Source organism: Ruditapes philippinarum, unplaced genomic scaffold (genome assembly GCF_026571515.1).
Source record: "Ruditapes philippinarum isolate M1 unplaced genomic scaffold, ASM2657151v2 ctg5307_1_1_1_1, whole genome shotgun sequence".
Classification (NCBI taxonomy): Eukaryota; Metazoa; Mollusca; class Bivalvia; order Venerida; family Veneridae; genus Ruditapes; species Ruditapes philippinarum.
Genome location: NW_026861849.1, coordinates 110,001 through 127,317, shown reverse-complemented (window position 1 = coordinate 127,317; position 17,317 = coordinate 110,001).

The following is a 17,317-nucleotide window of genomic DNA, read 5'->3' as shown; positions in this document are numbered from 1 at the left end:
TCTTAAGTATTATCGTAACTTACCGCTTTTCAGGGGAAGTAATCGATGTGAACACTCCTTAACAGGAGGTCATTGGGTATTCTAAACCTTATCACATGCCTCATTGCTGATCAATTTAAAGGGTATATATTAAACTAGGTTAAATTTGGTGATTGTTTAGTTCACTTTTAAGGTTAAGGGATGGTCTTTTAGTAACGTTAAGTGCTCGTAAACTACTCAAGTTGAGAAACTGTCAACCCGTATATGGCAAAAGTACACACTGGCAATAATAGATCAGAGACAAAAAGAGAACTTGCAGACAGCCCCGTAACAAAAGTAAAAGGTATTTTCAAAGATATATGATATTTATATCTCCGTGGTATTTGACCAGATTTATGGCCATTATTGCTCGTGTCAAATCATGAAAGGATTATATTGATTCCTTTAAGAATAACATCTGTAGAGGATTTCTACCATATAGCACATTTTTTAGAGATACAGTCAAACCTGTCTTAAAGACAACCACTGAATAAAGATCACACTGTAAATAAAGGCCACTCGGTTTTCCCGTTCATAGAGTTGTCTATTTATACTTTCGATTAAAGATTAACATATATTCTTGAACTAAGTACGGCTCATATTCGGGGGTAGGTAATATAATATAATATGTAACCCCTGTACACATACCCTCCATTGTCCTACCGACAACCAAGTTGAAAAAGTTGAATGCTGGGAGCATTATTCTATAAACAACGAGAAAATCAGTAAATCACTAATATAAATTCGGTATAATATGTCCAGGGTTCGAGCCCTAGATAGATTTTTGGTATACAAAGCGGACACTTATCTCCTTAGCAGACGATATTTTGTAAAGAAATCATGATATGAATGAGTTTTATCATCCAAATATTTGAGGACCTCGTTTAAATGTAGGTTATATCCATTTTAAACACCCTGAGAAAGTCTGCACCATATATTGCCAAGAGGGTGTTAGTAATCAAATAATAAATATTTCACCTCAACGAGCTGTAAACTGTACAAAGCTGAATTACCTTTAAAGGCCCATAAAGTTATCTTTAGTGTATAGAGTTATTTCTACAATTTCTATTTATAGTAACACTTCAAGCGCTATCCTGCATTGTAAACATTATCTGTGTTAAACTGGTCGTATTTTTTAAACAAAAAATATTGGCGGCAAACGTTTGCGTGACAGAGAATATTACTTTTATATTCCTTACTATTTATCAAAACTTTGAAATAAAAAAAACTATTATCCAGTGTCAGTACACGGACGGACAACGTTACAGTAGAACAATTTTACAGTAGAACAATGTTACAGTAGGACAATGTGGTAGAAGGACAATGTGACAAGGGCAATATACTTGCCACCCTACCCCTTAATGGGGACATAAACATTGTACACTATTTATCTCAATTCTATATCAGAACATATAGTGTACTGGTCCATACATATCAGTGCTAAAACTAGCGTCATGAAAGAAAATTGAAAAAGGTACATAATTCACTGAACATTGCATGGCAGAGTGGTGGGTATTGGTTACTGATCTACAAGTATCAAATCAAGACATTTGTGAACTTCAAAATGTAACGTTTAAGTGATTTTGGAGACAGAGGTTGTATATTACATAGCTATTTCACAAAGGTCTACATTGCAATAAAATAATCGATGCTAGAGTTGTGGGAACTGGACAATGACCCAATCGCAACTTTTCGGCCTTTTCCGTCAGTCTTCGGATAATTTATTATGAATAATAGCCGAAGATGTTCCGATTGGACAATGACCCTCAATTATGATAATAAACACATTTTAAATATTTCAAGTGATTACCGTACGTTGTTAATGAGACAATTAGTTTATCAGTCTAGTGCCGATAAATGAAGGACAATGCCGAAATTTATGCAATTCAGTCACCTTAAAACCTTTACAGCACGTGACTAAAATCCGACTAAGATCCATTTTATGCGGAATATACCGGTATTTATTTCATGAAATCCGGGTTTAGAAAATGTTTTACAAGATTTGAGGATTTTTTGTCTTGATCTATATTTACTTTTTGAATTGTTATTTACAATATCAATAAAAGACCGATATAGACTAGTGAATAAATAGGTAAATAAATCATGATAAGCCTGAAGGTATCCTTTTATATATAAAATTGGTCTATGGTTCACGTTTTGGCATTTTTATGTACATATTGAAGGGGTCTCGAATTTTGATGTTTATCCGTTTAAAGCCAGATTGGTGAACAAATGAACGCAGTTTCTAGTTTTTATGTTTTGGTGAATTTTAGTACCTAACCTCAACTAAATGAGGTAAAAATGGTATGCTGTCTGGATGGTAAACATTTCCAATAATGTTGGAAATTATATAAACTAGTAATCTTTAAACAAAATTCGCACCTAGACATTGTTATTGTTAAACAACGTTATTTTAACTGAAACTCAACTGTCCATAAAGTTTAAACAAACAACAAAGACTATAGGAGATAGGCACACCGTCAGTTACCGTGACATTAGTGTTAGCCTAGCAAACGAGCACCATAGAAGAAGCAATGTGATTTAAAGCCAATCGCAATATCTCGGCCGTTACCGTCAAAACTTCGGATCATGATGCTTATTTGGCGAAGCGTACCGAATGATTTAAAACAGACTAAATGGCGCTGCGGTAACTGAAACGCAAAGGTTATGACATCACTTTGTGCGGTGTTACTATTTTTAGTCCTACACATGTCATTAAATTTGACTGTTTGAAAAGGAGGTTCAGTATCGTCAAAAAACCGCGAAACAAGCGTACAGCGTTGTCGCAAAATGTTTCCGTGCCGTAAACGGAAATGTTAAACAACACAAAGAGTTATTATCTAGTGGTATAAAACAAGAAATTTAATGTTCCCAATGTGACATTAATTTATTCGTCCGACATCCTCGCTAAATTTAACAGTTTCTCAACGTGGACTGCTAAAAAATGACTTCATAGGATCATATCCATTTCGTAGCGTTTTACGTTCATAAAAGATGCGCTTTTAAAGCGTATTTCTCAGATATTATCATATTTTTGCATAGAACTATATTGATTGTTTATAACTTCCTTTACAAGCTATAGTGCACAGCTTAATTTTCATTTAATTAAGTATCATTACATCTTATCTTATTTATTTATCTTTATGGGGGTTATAGCGCAGTCATTCTATAGATACCATTTTCTCTGGTGTCTTTCTTACTTTCTTTAAATGTCAGATCGTCCCAGTGCGTTTAAATAACAAATCGTAATTACTGGAAACATATATTAAGATAGGGTTCTTATATTGATATAACCTTTTCCAATTAAACTCAACTCAAAACGGTATCTTCTTTGAAGACTGCAGATATTTTTTTATCTTTTTGTAAAATAAAACCAAGTCTTAATTCAACTCATATGACGACACTTCACTTAAAAGTACAATAAACCTTTTTTCAAAGAAGTTTCTTTACAAAAAGAATAAATTTTCTTTGATCGCAAGTGAATCTCGTTTTTATTTTTTAAGTTTTTTTTTCTTGCATCAAACGTTTAGTCAAAGACAGGTTGTTAAAGATTTAACATACCAAGATGGCTCACAATAAATTTTCTGCGAAGACAATAACAAAACAGACGGTCATGTGTACTTTTAACATAGTTTTTTTTTATGTATTTTGTAAAAGAAACAATTTAGTTAAATCACAAGTTTCACTTGCAGGACGCCTGTTAAGTAAAAATCGTTAATACAGGAAATAGACTGTGCAATGGTTATTTGTTAGCAATGATAAAGAGCATGTATATATAGAAGTCTACAGGAAATCCTTGTATATCCATTCATGATAGTTCAAAATGTGCAAAGAAATCGCATAATCAAACACAAATCTTTCTAATAGCAGCGCTATTCAGCAATTCAGTGCCACTAGACCAGCACACTTTATTCAGCAATTAAGTTCCATTAGACCAACCAGTTTCATTCTGCAATATCATGGGTAATACAGATATTTTTGTTTGTTCCACAGGCCACCGAGAAAAATATGTCTGAAAAAACCATTGACTGTCAACCTAGTGACCCAGATATCGGACTCGTATACTTGCTTTAAACCAGAGTTAAACTAATTAAAGACTAACTATTAATTACAGACTGACATTTAAAAGATTTAGGATTTAATCGATAGTCATTATAAATCCGTACAGAATAACAGCTTAATGTTTCAATAGAGTCACGTTTGTAAGAGTATGCTAGTAAAGAAACAGTATAAAATTAAAGGAGCTCCACTGAGACAAGAAAGCCGCCTAAAACATTTAATTTGAATTTCTTACATAGATAACATAAGAATAACTTAAAATGGAAAAATTTACAAAGGTAATATACTCAAAATACGATTGAATATCAATTGTTTGGAGCGTTTTAGACCGGTTTGAGTGAAAAGCGATGCAATATTTTTTGTTCTAACTTTACATAATAATAACGATTATTCTGGGGAAAAAACGGAATAAGGAAATAATTTGAAAATTTACACACACGTTATTGGTCTAGGATACAAAAATATCAGATAATATTTCCACTCCCGCAATGGAAAAAAAGAGAGAAGAAAACCCCAGCGGAGTCCCTTTAACTTCACCTCAAAACCCAATATTATCATTGAATAAATCATTGAATAAATCTTTACGTCACGCCTGCACATACTATCTCAGTCATATGGCGAGGCTCCAGCTCCGATGTTAGAGGTCAAGGTTTTCACAATGCGTAATAGTTTTTTAAAAGAGGCACCTTGGTGTAACGTTCCGCTTGCTGACATAAAATTGGTTCAACCTTTTGAGATTCGAGCTCAGAGCACTTATAATGGTTAAATATCCTCGAACTTTATCCCCTGGTTGCTGTCGCGAAATAGTGTGTCGTTTTGATAACGTTGTTATCATGCATTTAATTGATAACATGTTATCCGTAAATTAAAAGTTCCAAACTTGAGTGTGGTTACGTGTGCTTTCTTGCCGAGGCAATATTTAGTAACTAGTAAAGATGTTTACATATATAAAAACACAGAACATGTACATGGATGTTATGAGGTCTATTTAAAGGAGAAAAACGAATGCGTTCATCTTTACACTGAAGCCTTTACTACTTAGTTATTCCTAGAAATGTGAATATGGAATTATCTTGCTATTTTTAGATTAAAACTAAATTGTTTCGGTATAAAATCAACATTTTGCTTCACTAACAGAATTTCACAGACAGGTTTGAGGGACTTTGTGGAGAATTTCCAAAGTAGGACCATGTCTGCTAAACAAATCTTGCCATCGCATTACCATCATATTTCCAGAACATTATTTTGCAGTGTAACACCGCAAAACGTCCGTACCGCAAAACGTACGTATATGGACGTTTTGCGGCGCATATCGTCCACATTTTTCTGACGTTCATTTTGCGGCAAAAAGGCATGGTCCTGCCGCATAACGTCCATATTTTTAAGTTTATATACTTTCCACGCATTTCTCAATCTTGAAGATATTGGCGCCATTTACCTATCGACAAGCCATGCACAACTTGTATAGACTGTTTAAATAAATTAGGAAAAAATACATTGTATTTTGCTTGGACTGAATCTGAATTTCACCTCCGCTTGGGGCATTAGAACTCTTTAATTTTGTTTATTTATTTAAAAGCAGTTGTTATATTCACGTGCAGAGGTTAAGAAACGTTCACAGCAGTGATTTTATTACCCCCCCCCCCCTTTACACTGTCATGAATATTTCATAGGAAACTACTATAAAACAGCTAAAAAACGCGACTCTAAGACTTTGTACTTAACCAGAGTGGGCGGGCTTAGTGGCTGTTTTAAAAATAGGTGATGAATACACGCTGAGTGCGGATTATGATTTGATGTACAAAATGAACGCGGTAAATAGTCTCGCCTAAATAAACTTTCCTGAATCACCAGGTGCATTTATAAACACTCATGCGATGTTAGAAAAGACACCCACAACAGTTTCCGTCATAATGACTTCATCGGTATAGTATTCGACCAAGAGGTCATAGATTTGACACCTGAATTCTACCGTAAACCATCTATCATGTACTAATAGTCTAGAATGAACAGAGGTCGCGTAAATTGGTGATGCTTATAAAAGATACTAGGTTCATTAAACATAAAAAAACTTAAAATCTCTATATCTTAAGGAGTCATTAATTAGGCCTATATCTGCTTTAACTGCTGCACTATGCATAAATACGCAAAAATAACAAAAAAAAAAACACGAGAGATGCTGAAGCCACCCGTAGGGGTTTCCAGTGGTGAATCTAAATCATCTAAACGTGACAATATGGTCATTTTTATTTCATTGACAAGTTGAACTGAATTGGCTTTATACGAGTATTTTCAAAACAAAAACGAGACTGTTGTAATGATGATTGGCCAACAGTTGATACTGTAAAATGTTCAGGATAAAATAAAAATCTGCATAAAATAAAAAAATAAAAAGACTGTCCCACTCTTTATAAATTCAACGTAATAGGTAAGTTCTGGTTGATATTTTCAGATATTTCCTTGGGCTACATGAGTTGTTTATCGTTAATGACAAGTCAGTTATAAGATTGAAATCAATTATGACAAAATGTAAACTTATTTTGACTTTCACCTGTTCACTCACTATATACCCTAAGATCAGTAAAATGTCAATGTATATGTGTTTACGACACAAACTAATTAAGTATAATTGACATTTAAAGCACATGTCAATGCATCTAAGGCGTTCAGACAAAATAGTAAATGACAATATGTCAATATACGAGTAAGTTTTGAATTTATTTTTCTCTTACTAAGTGAGGTTTATATGCTTTTAGAATCTTTCTTTTAAATTTATCACCCCTCTTCATTGATAGACAGAAGGACGAAGATAGATAATGTCAGACACCTGCTGCTGCCGTTGCTATTACATGATATTGTTGTTGTTTACAAAGGAAAAATGTTATGCTATCTTTGACAAACTTCACAGATCAAAACAAGGAATTTCTAAGTAACTAATTGCAGAGAAAGATAATAAGCTCATATACAGAAGAACCCTTAATAAGTTTAATGCAAGTCTCTGAAACTGTTCTTATGAGTGGTTGGTTCTGATTTTTGCACAAAAGCACCAAAGAGAAACTGAGAAATTAATTGATAGAATCAATAAAAAAATATTTATACTATTTACCAAATATAAAAACAATCTACGTTTAACTTACTTTTTTAACAGAAAACAACGTACATAATTTCATATCAGACAAACTACGTGTAGTTATACCAAAAACCTCTTGATGAAATTTAGCACAAAGATGCCATAACTAAACCAACTCACCTTCACTTTATCAATTTATGTATTCTTAAACCTTCACTTTATCAGTTTATCTGTTTATGTATTCTTTAGCACTTTAATCATGCAATTTAACACTTAAATCATGTATTCCAAAACCTTCACTTTATCAATTTATGTATTCTTTATCAATTTATGTATTCCGGAACCTTCACTTTATCAATTTATGTATTCTTTATCAATTTATGTATTCCGGAACCTTCACTTTATCACTTTATGTATTCTTTATCAATTTATGTATTCCGGAACCTTCACTTTATCAATTAATGTATTCTTTATCAATTTATGTATTCCGGAAACTTCACTTTATCAATTTATGTATTCCGACAAAAATTAACTATCTTCTACACCACCACCACATGGTATACTATCATTTTAAGTCATGAAACACGCTACATTTAGGGACGGATATTATTTTTACAGTTATTCGATTTACTATAATAGCATTACAAATATTTAAAGGTGGACACTCATAGCATTCTTAAAATAATGTTTGCTTTTAATGTATATTCGCAGGACAAAAGTTATTTATGATGTGCGAAAATAGTCTTGTACAAGAAGAACAAAAATGATTTTATATTTTTTCGCAAACTAATATGTCATAAACATGAAAACATGCGTTCTGATATGTTTTTTCTAAATATAGCACATTTTTTTGTTAAAGCTAGGCTGTTACATGAGACAGAATCTTTAATCTAAACGTACCCGTGTGAATGACTCGTTCAATGAATGAAAAGGGTATTCATTCATGCATATAGTCTTTGTATATAATACGGGTGATTGATAATACAGCTATTGTTATACTTTCTGATACACGAGTACCGTTTTTTTTTTACTTATGTATCTTTCTTTTCAGATGCTTAATACCTATCAATAATTTTTAGGATATTAGATTTTTGTATGTTTAACAGATAACCTTTATTAAAAGTCCAAGTGTTTGTCCGTCAGTGTTCACGTCTCTCAATATATGGAATAGTATCGATAAAAAATAACTTCATTGTCATTTTTATTATTTTATTGTAGTGTCTATTCTAAGATAAAGCATAGATAATTCAACCTATTTATTTGTTTACATAAATGTGTTTTTGTTTGTCATTATTTAACGTGTTTATTCTGAAAACAATACTTATCAAAACCTAAAGTTCATTATTTATGTCATTTTTTCGGTGTTTTAAATGGTATTACATTTCTAAGTTCGATTTATATACCACTGATAGCATATACACAATATCAGCATCGTGATACGCTTATGTTGCATTTAAGTCTATAGGCTAAGTTGGCTAACCCAGTTTTGTTTCTATTTTGTAATGATATGGGGCCATGCCTCGTTACATAATAGGTGGATGGTCTGTCATGTGAGTTAACCATCCGCTATATATATATTTTCGGGTAAAGGGGACCACCCTTTCCAACCACTTGGTTCAGAAATATATTCTGTGCCAATTCTAATTCTAATACCCAGATTTCAATCACAACGTAGACTAGACTAGATGGTATACATATCGCGGGGAAATACTGAAGTTTTAATTATTTAGTTATAATTAACATTAATGTTGAAACATTAAACGGAACAATGTACAAGATGTTGTCATCTCTGCCCTTGCCATACCTTATTATTATTAATAATTAACATCTCTACCATACTGTTATTCGATAATATCCGTAATGGTGATTTTTGTCAAAGTTAAAGTACAACCATACCTTCGTTTTTATTTGTTTGGGTCGTCAGACCAAACAAATAATGGTAGCGAAATTTCAGAGTCTAATGTTGTTAATTGCAAATGCCGAAAGTAGTCCACTTTTTTGGAGCGGTTACTTCCCTTTTGTATGTACACTAAAGCCGAAAAATTCAGGGGAGATCACTGCGTAAAGATGGTCAAAGACAGGCGCATCAATTTTCAAGCAAAGTAATTCCCGAATGGTCAAAGATTTCTAATATTGTTTTATTGTATTTTCTGATCGAAAATAACTAAATACAAAGCGGACATTCAATCTCTGACACAGAAGTTTACTACAAACCTAACAACAAGTAGTTCTCAAAACAGCTTAAAACTAGCGATTTAAAAGAAAGAAATATTTTATTTTGTTACAAGTATCCAACAAATTACAACGCATTTAAAGTTAAACAATAGCGTTGGCTTATAGAATTGTCAATAAATGTACAATCACAAATTACGCGGATGAATATGATTTTATCAATGAAAATACTATTTTTAGCCATGTAGATTACCGAATACTACACAAACCGAGTAGTGGAATATATAGATTCTACATGCCGGACTGTTTGGGCGAGAGGATTTTCGCTAAAATATTTACTTCAATTATAAACAACAGGTTAACCCTGAACAAAATACCACGAAATTAATAAGGATTACAAACCCGAACTGCAATGGAAGTTCTAAATTTAGAATGACTTGATATTATTCATACATATTGTGTATAACTTCTCCGTGGTACAGTGGTAACGCGCTCGCTTCGTGAGTGAGAGGTCTCGAGTTCGAATCCCAGTCTAGGAAACTTTTTTTTGTGTTAAATTCCTTTTTTTATGTGTTTTTGTTAAGGAAGTAGCCATGATATACAAAGATAAAGTGTGACTGTCGTAAAAAAGAACATAAATGATTTTTTGATGCAACTCTAGTTATGCAGAATTCCGTATGTCTCAAACTCTGGTGCCTTACAAAAGGAATTATAATACATAAAAATAAACTTATACAGGAAAATGCATACAGATATACAGTACTATTTAGATTGCAAAGATCAGAAAATACCACAGAACTTGCAGCCGTTTGATTCTTTATAAATATACATGCTTATAGTAAGCTCCAGGATTATTTACATCTGTGTTAAACAACAATTAAAGTCGTTACAAGCCCTAATTTAGAATAATATGGTTTTCTTCATGCCGTTCACATATAAATTCACCGTGGCTGAAGGGTTTTCGGGCTCGCTTAGGAAGCAAGAGGTCGGAGTTCAAATCCCAGTAAAGGTAACTTATTTTTTTAAATTGTTAAATTCAAATAAACATTGGATTGAATATCAGTGTTGCAATAAGTCTTATAGCCAATTTACTACAATTAAAACGCTGGAAAGCATTGGTGGCACTAAACATATAATCTCACAACCTGCACCTTTCTTACATTCTGAGACCCAAACAAATTCAGCGCCTTCTGTGCTTTGATTAACCTTGTCAGTGAACGGACTGAAGGAGGAAATTAAACGATTCAAAGTTTCCAGTATAAAGCAAGTCTTTTCCAGAGGACCATATAGAAGGCGAAATAACTTCAATATTTGTTCAAATTATTTAGAGTGATGCAGGCGTGAATATATAAACACTGGAAGGTACTCAACTATGAGAGTTATTTCAGAAAAAAAGCAACAAATGAGTGATCGCGAGGTTAATGATATTGAAGAAAGTCATCTATAAAATGAAGCTCGTGAACGATCGCCACAATTCGCAAAATTACGTGTCTAAAGGGTCATTTATCCATTATAAGGTCAAATAAGCCTTGGTTTGAAGACCAAATGCAACAGAAATTTATTCAATGCAAAGCTTTAACGGGAAGTAAGACATTTGCCGATTTTAAACGAGCTAAACTTACACGCTATACCTTAAACGATAGCGATCACGTTCAAAATTTTATCGTGTCTTATTCATGTATGGAAAGCCGATGATGTCGAATATTTCATTAATCTTATTATAAAACCACTTTTGTGTATTCTAACAGGTTTCCAGTTCATTATATATTATATCAATACAATAAATATGTAATATGCTGACATGATATTGTTTGAGTTCAAATTGATATTCATTATTCGACATCAAAATATTAATAAAATCCGTAAAATGAAAATACTTATATCAAAGGAAAAATTACAATATCGGCGTTCCATACTCATCGCGGAGACTAGATAACTTAACCTATCCTTTTTATGGCTACACACAAAATTTTGATCTCATCTCAAATCAAAATCAACATAATAAACCTGTTTAATAATAAATCCGGATGCTCAGTTAAGTGGAAGTTGTAAATACTATTGAATTTGGGTACACGGGGCAGAAATTGTAACGAACCGTTTACTTTTTTATTGAGATTCACGCCTTTTGAATAACTCAATAATATACTTATACAATCTTCATCTACCTGACACATTTAAAGGACATACCCAAGTTTCCGGCGTCAGTGTAAGTAAAAGAAATATATAAGTGAGCAACGATTCGAACTTTTTTGTCATAAAGATTTAATACATTGATAACCACTATCCACACCGATGCTCCCACATCATAATAATTTACAGAAACTCGCCCATCCAAAAGTTACTTGCATTGCAGTCAAGCTTTTATATCATATAGTTTCATTGCTTATATTATGTGAAAGGAAACGAGTCAAGACTTAAATCTTTATCTTTTTTTCAGTCTAGTTATTTTCGATCTTGAGGCTTTTTTTTTACAGTAACATATTTTTAATTTGCTTTTTAAAGCGAAATGATCGATCTGTATCAAAATTAGCTACTCCAAATATGCTGCGCACGCAGAAAACCGTTTTACATTGACATTTTTCTTTCATTGTGTACGCAGAAGATAGCCGAAGAATTCCGCATGAAATCCGAAACAATAAAATAGGTATATTGTTCTTAATTATTTTACCACATATAAATCATGTAAATGTCTTCTTAATGTAAATAAGTTCTAGATTTTCGAGAAGGTAACTAAAATTATCACTGTATGTCTCCCATACTTTAAAGCGGCTATTCCATAATATTTTATATAAAAATATGTCAGTTGGAAGTATTCTGTAAGAGCATGGATATACTGCGCATATACCTGTCAGACACAGTCGGTAAGCAGCAAATAATGGAAATGTTCTTAAGATTCCCGAGAGACCCGCTTTAAAATGATAACCCGAAAAAGGAAACGCGTCAAAAGTTTTATTTTGTCGTTAAAAATGGATGGTACTTATATCAAAATGACAGAATTATTGCTTATATAAGCATGGTTTCACCAAAAACAACCACGTGCAACTTTTTAGTTACCTTTACGTGAAACAAATACAAAAGCTTAACTTAAAATATTATTTGCTCCAGGCTAAATGTTTTAGTTGTTATTTACGTTACCAGAAAGGACCTGCTGTGGTTTTTTTTACAATCGGTCATAAGCTTCTTTATATATTCATTTTTGGTACTTACAGAAATACCTAATAGCCGAACAACGTCATGGTAAAGATGGTTTCAATGTTGCTGGTGTGCACGGCAGATACCGAGAAAAGGATGGCAAATAGTCTATACACCTACCGGAAGTAAAGATGAAAACAAATGGTTTAAGGCCGAAAAATTATGCATCAAGAAAAATTGAAGACAGGGGACCCCGAAAACATAACATAGAGCTTGAAGGATTGAACTTGCCAAATATGTGTGCTTTTTTGTGCGATGTTCTTTAAAATAAGGAAACGCCCAACTTGATTATAGAAAAATGACTTTCTAAAGATCACATTGGAGAAATCTATTTTTAGATATTTTCGATAAATATAACATTCATGAAGAACCTCGAAAGGACTAAAAGGATAATAACTCAAAGACCAGAAAAAACCATGTACCAGATATATCATCATTTAAACAAAATCACTACAAAGGATAACGTGTATGATATCGAAAATACATATAAGAATCACTAGCCTCCATTATGGTTCACTGACCTTGAAAAAGACAATGAAATAGAATTTTACCCCATTCGTAAATTATAAAGGTTTGGAACACGTGTGTCAACCTGACTGAGGAAAACATTTTTTTTTACCACGAAATCATCCATTTATCATGGGGATAAATCATGTTTTATGGCAATTTATGTCACGTGTCATACAGTAAACACACGCCATTACAATAAAGTGTACACCGTGATATATTAATTAATAACAATCTTCCAAAATATTTCTTTCCAAACAATAGTGCATTTCATCTTTATTGGACGATAAATAAATTACTTAACACAGTGAAAACCGGAAATAACTAAACTGTGGCTATATAATAATGATAACGCATTTCATCTTTGCTGAAATTAGATGGTTTGAATTAATTATTGTACTTTCGTAAAAGGAAGTTAACAGGACTGATGCTCTTTAACAATGATACATTCCATTTTAGCTTAAATATGATGTTTTAAATTAATTATAGCATTGTCTAAACCGGAAGTTAGGAGGACCTAGATTTTACTGTAAATTATGGCCTTTATTGTACTAATCAAGTGGTATCTAACATTCTCTTATCGGTGTGTAACCTCTTTTCAGGACTATATCAATTCCGTTATTGTTGACTATCAGGTTGAACACCACTATACCAATCATGGTTGTTAACACTCTCTTGACAAAGGACTGCTAATAAAACAACAGAACCTTCACATTAAAAAGTCGTCACCTTATTGCAATAATAAGTTAACCATTATATAATTTTATAAAAGTTAACCCGTTAATGCGCTAAGGTCACAAGATAATCTATTTGAAAGATCTTTTTTAAAGCGGTGATATATAATCTAGTGGTGTTTAACCTTATGGCCAACAAGCTGTTTATTAATGGAAACATCTACCTATGAGTTTATTCACCGAGGCATGAGGCAATGATGAAAGAGTTTGTTGAAAGAAAATCAAGTGCATTCAGAAAAATCTATATCACTTTTCAGAAACAGATGTGTATTTCTCGACTACAAAGATGTATACTTGTTTTAAGAAACGTTTTTTGTGCATGTATAATAACGTCACGAATTCATAATAACATCACAAGTCCATGGTTCTATTTTAACTAAGAATTCAGTCGCTGAAAATGTTAATCTGAATGTTATCATTTCATAATATGTTTCTATGTGTGTATACTACATCCAATTAATGAAAACGACATTTTTTTTTCTCGTGAATTTATCGTGTGGTTACCCTTTCAGTACACCATACTTTGTTGAAATAAGATATACGCTAAATGTAGATAAAGAACGGTAACCCTTTCAGTACACCATAGTTAAAAAATAAGATATGCCGTAGATTTATCGAATGGTTACCCTTTCAGTACACCTTAGTTTGTTGAATTAAGATATACGCTAAATCTAACGAACGGTTACCCTTTCAGAGCACCATACTTTGTTGAAATAAGATATACGCTACATGTAACGAACGGTTACCCTTCCGGTACACCATAGTTTGTTGATATAAGATATACACTAAATGTAACGAACGGTTACATCTCAGAACACCATACTTTGTTGAAATAAGATTTACGATTTATCTAAATCTAACGAATGTTACCCTTCCGGTACACCATAGTTTGTTGATATAATTTGATAAGTAAATGTAGCATGTGGTAACCCTTTCAGGACACCATACTTTAATCAATTTCAAAAAACGTTATACTATATATATTCTTATACGTATGTTCTGCATAGTTGATTTTTATCTATCTGAATGTCACATTGACTTTTTTACACTAATCACGCGTCGTATGACAATACTTATCAGAGATAAATACTTATCAATGATTCAATAAATCATACAACATCCGTAAGAACACGCGAGCAGAGTTTTTGAGCTTTACTTCCGTAATATACCATCTCCAAAAGGCATAGCAACAATTTTTTTGAAGAAAAAAAAATAGATACTTAAAAATGTTTTCATGAAAATGAGTTATTAATTAAAGAAACTTACCACGTGTGTCGTTTGAAATTTAAAAATCCACTTAATAATACTATAAAATATATATAGATCCAAATACAAACAAACAAATAAACGATCACGTCTGCGCTAAATGACTGATACAATCTTAGAATATTTAAAGCGATATCAGCGTGGTTAGGGTGGTTTTTTTTTATTTCTTTCGATATAACAAAAAATGTTTATATATTATTGAACTTTTAAAGCTACATGTTTAGTTGGTGATGATAAACGAGTTTTAAAAAACCGCCATATAGAAAAAGATGTTTCTAAATTTAGAGTCAATGAATTGAAAGTAAGACTGTAATATGGCAGATTAAAAGTTGAATTTACGGACTGCTTCTTATACGATACTCTTAAAATCTTTAACAAACCACGTGTTTTGTTAGTTTTTATCTTGAATAAAAATTTAAGGACCGGTTTAAAAAGGGTTTTCTGTTTAACGGCGGAAGATTAAAAGGGCATATCTACTTAAATAGTACTCGGGATTGGCATTTTACTTAAGAAACTATACCTTTTTGGTCATTTGCAAACATGTTCAAAATTGACATGTGGTTATCTTTAAAATGTTCGTGTGACCGTTGCATTAACTTATATATTACGTTGTTGTTGTTATTGTTGTCCGTTTTGTTTGTTGTGCATATATGTTGAACACTGAACATTTCATAAAGTAAACAATTGTCAGGAAAATGTTGGTTTAAGTTGTACATTAATTCTGGTTATGAAAGGGGGGAGGGGGTGTTGTTGGTGTTGACATCAACCCATTATCTCCCCTTAATCACCGTAACATTTATCACAACGTCAAATGCTGTATCAAAACGTCATGATAAAAAATAGTCCCATTTCACGTGACAACTCATTACGTTGAATGTGAATGACTTTGCATCATTACTGTTTTAAAAAGAGAAAAGGATAAATGACCGGCGGGGATATAGACATTTTAAACAGTATTTGTAGTACGAAACTATTTAATTAAACTTTGTTTCACAAAGTGTTTATTCTTATGTGTTTTATTCGTATATACCGTAAAAAACGATCTAGACAGCCTTTACGTTAATGATCTTTGTTTTTGATAGCAGGCAATTTAAATAGTTACGCAAATAAATACTGATTTTGATCTAAGTTAACTTTTATTTTCTCTCCCCCCCCCCCCCACTGCAAAATTTATCTTACATTCAATTATGACTCACATGAAAACATGAAATTATATTAATTACATGTAGATATATTTTAATTTACATTTGTGAAAACATTGCAGTAATCTTTTATGATATTTTAATAAGTGTACCTTTTTATCATTTATTAAGATTATTGAAAAGGTTTATTATTTACAGTGCAACCTCCACAAAGCGACCCTCTGTATAGCAATTACCTCTCAAAAACAACCACAACAACAATTTCCCTAAATGCAACTGCACCATAATTTAACCCTCTGTAGAGCACCACCTCTCTGCAACGACCACAATCGTAATCTCCTAAAGTGGTCGCACAGGTTTAACTGTATGAACTCAATTGTTCAAAGCACACTGCACACATACTGCACTGACTTTAAGCCATTGTTTGAAGTCAGGACAAATAAAACTGTTCAACAAGCGATCTGTCATATTAAATCATAAAATAAGATCAAACATTTCGTATCAATTTAAACAACTGCAAGTCATAAATGGACCGTACGAAAGATACGCATGTACGTGCACTGTACAGTTATAATATAGCTGTGTTACTTTGATACTGTTCACTGTTTTGAAGATAAATTATTTCTTAAATGTGAATAAAGTTGTTGTTGTTGTTGATGATGATGATGATGATGATGATGATGATGATGATGATGATGGTGGTGATGATAATGATGATGATGATAGCGATGATAAAATGATAGTGATGATTACTATGTGATATCGTTTTTGTTTATGAGATGATGATAATCAATAAATATGACAATAATGGTAATTATAATATCGTTGTTCTTGATGATGATGATGATGGTGATGATGTGATGATAGTAATAATAGTAGTCAAAATCGTCATCAATTTTTCCTCTCAATATCCTTCCTATTCTTTTATGTTTAACATCATCGAAAACAATAGCAACAACATCATCATCTTCATCAAATATCAACAACATTATGAAAAAAAATAACAGCATCTCCAGCATCATAACATTTTCATCATCATCATCGTCATCGTCATCATCATAAACAACAACAACAACATCAACATTTCCGAAAACAACATCATTGTTAGTACCACTCCATTTATCATCAACATCATCGTCAAATCATCATCTTCATAA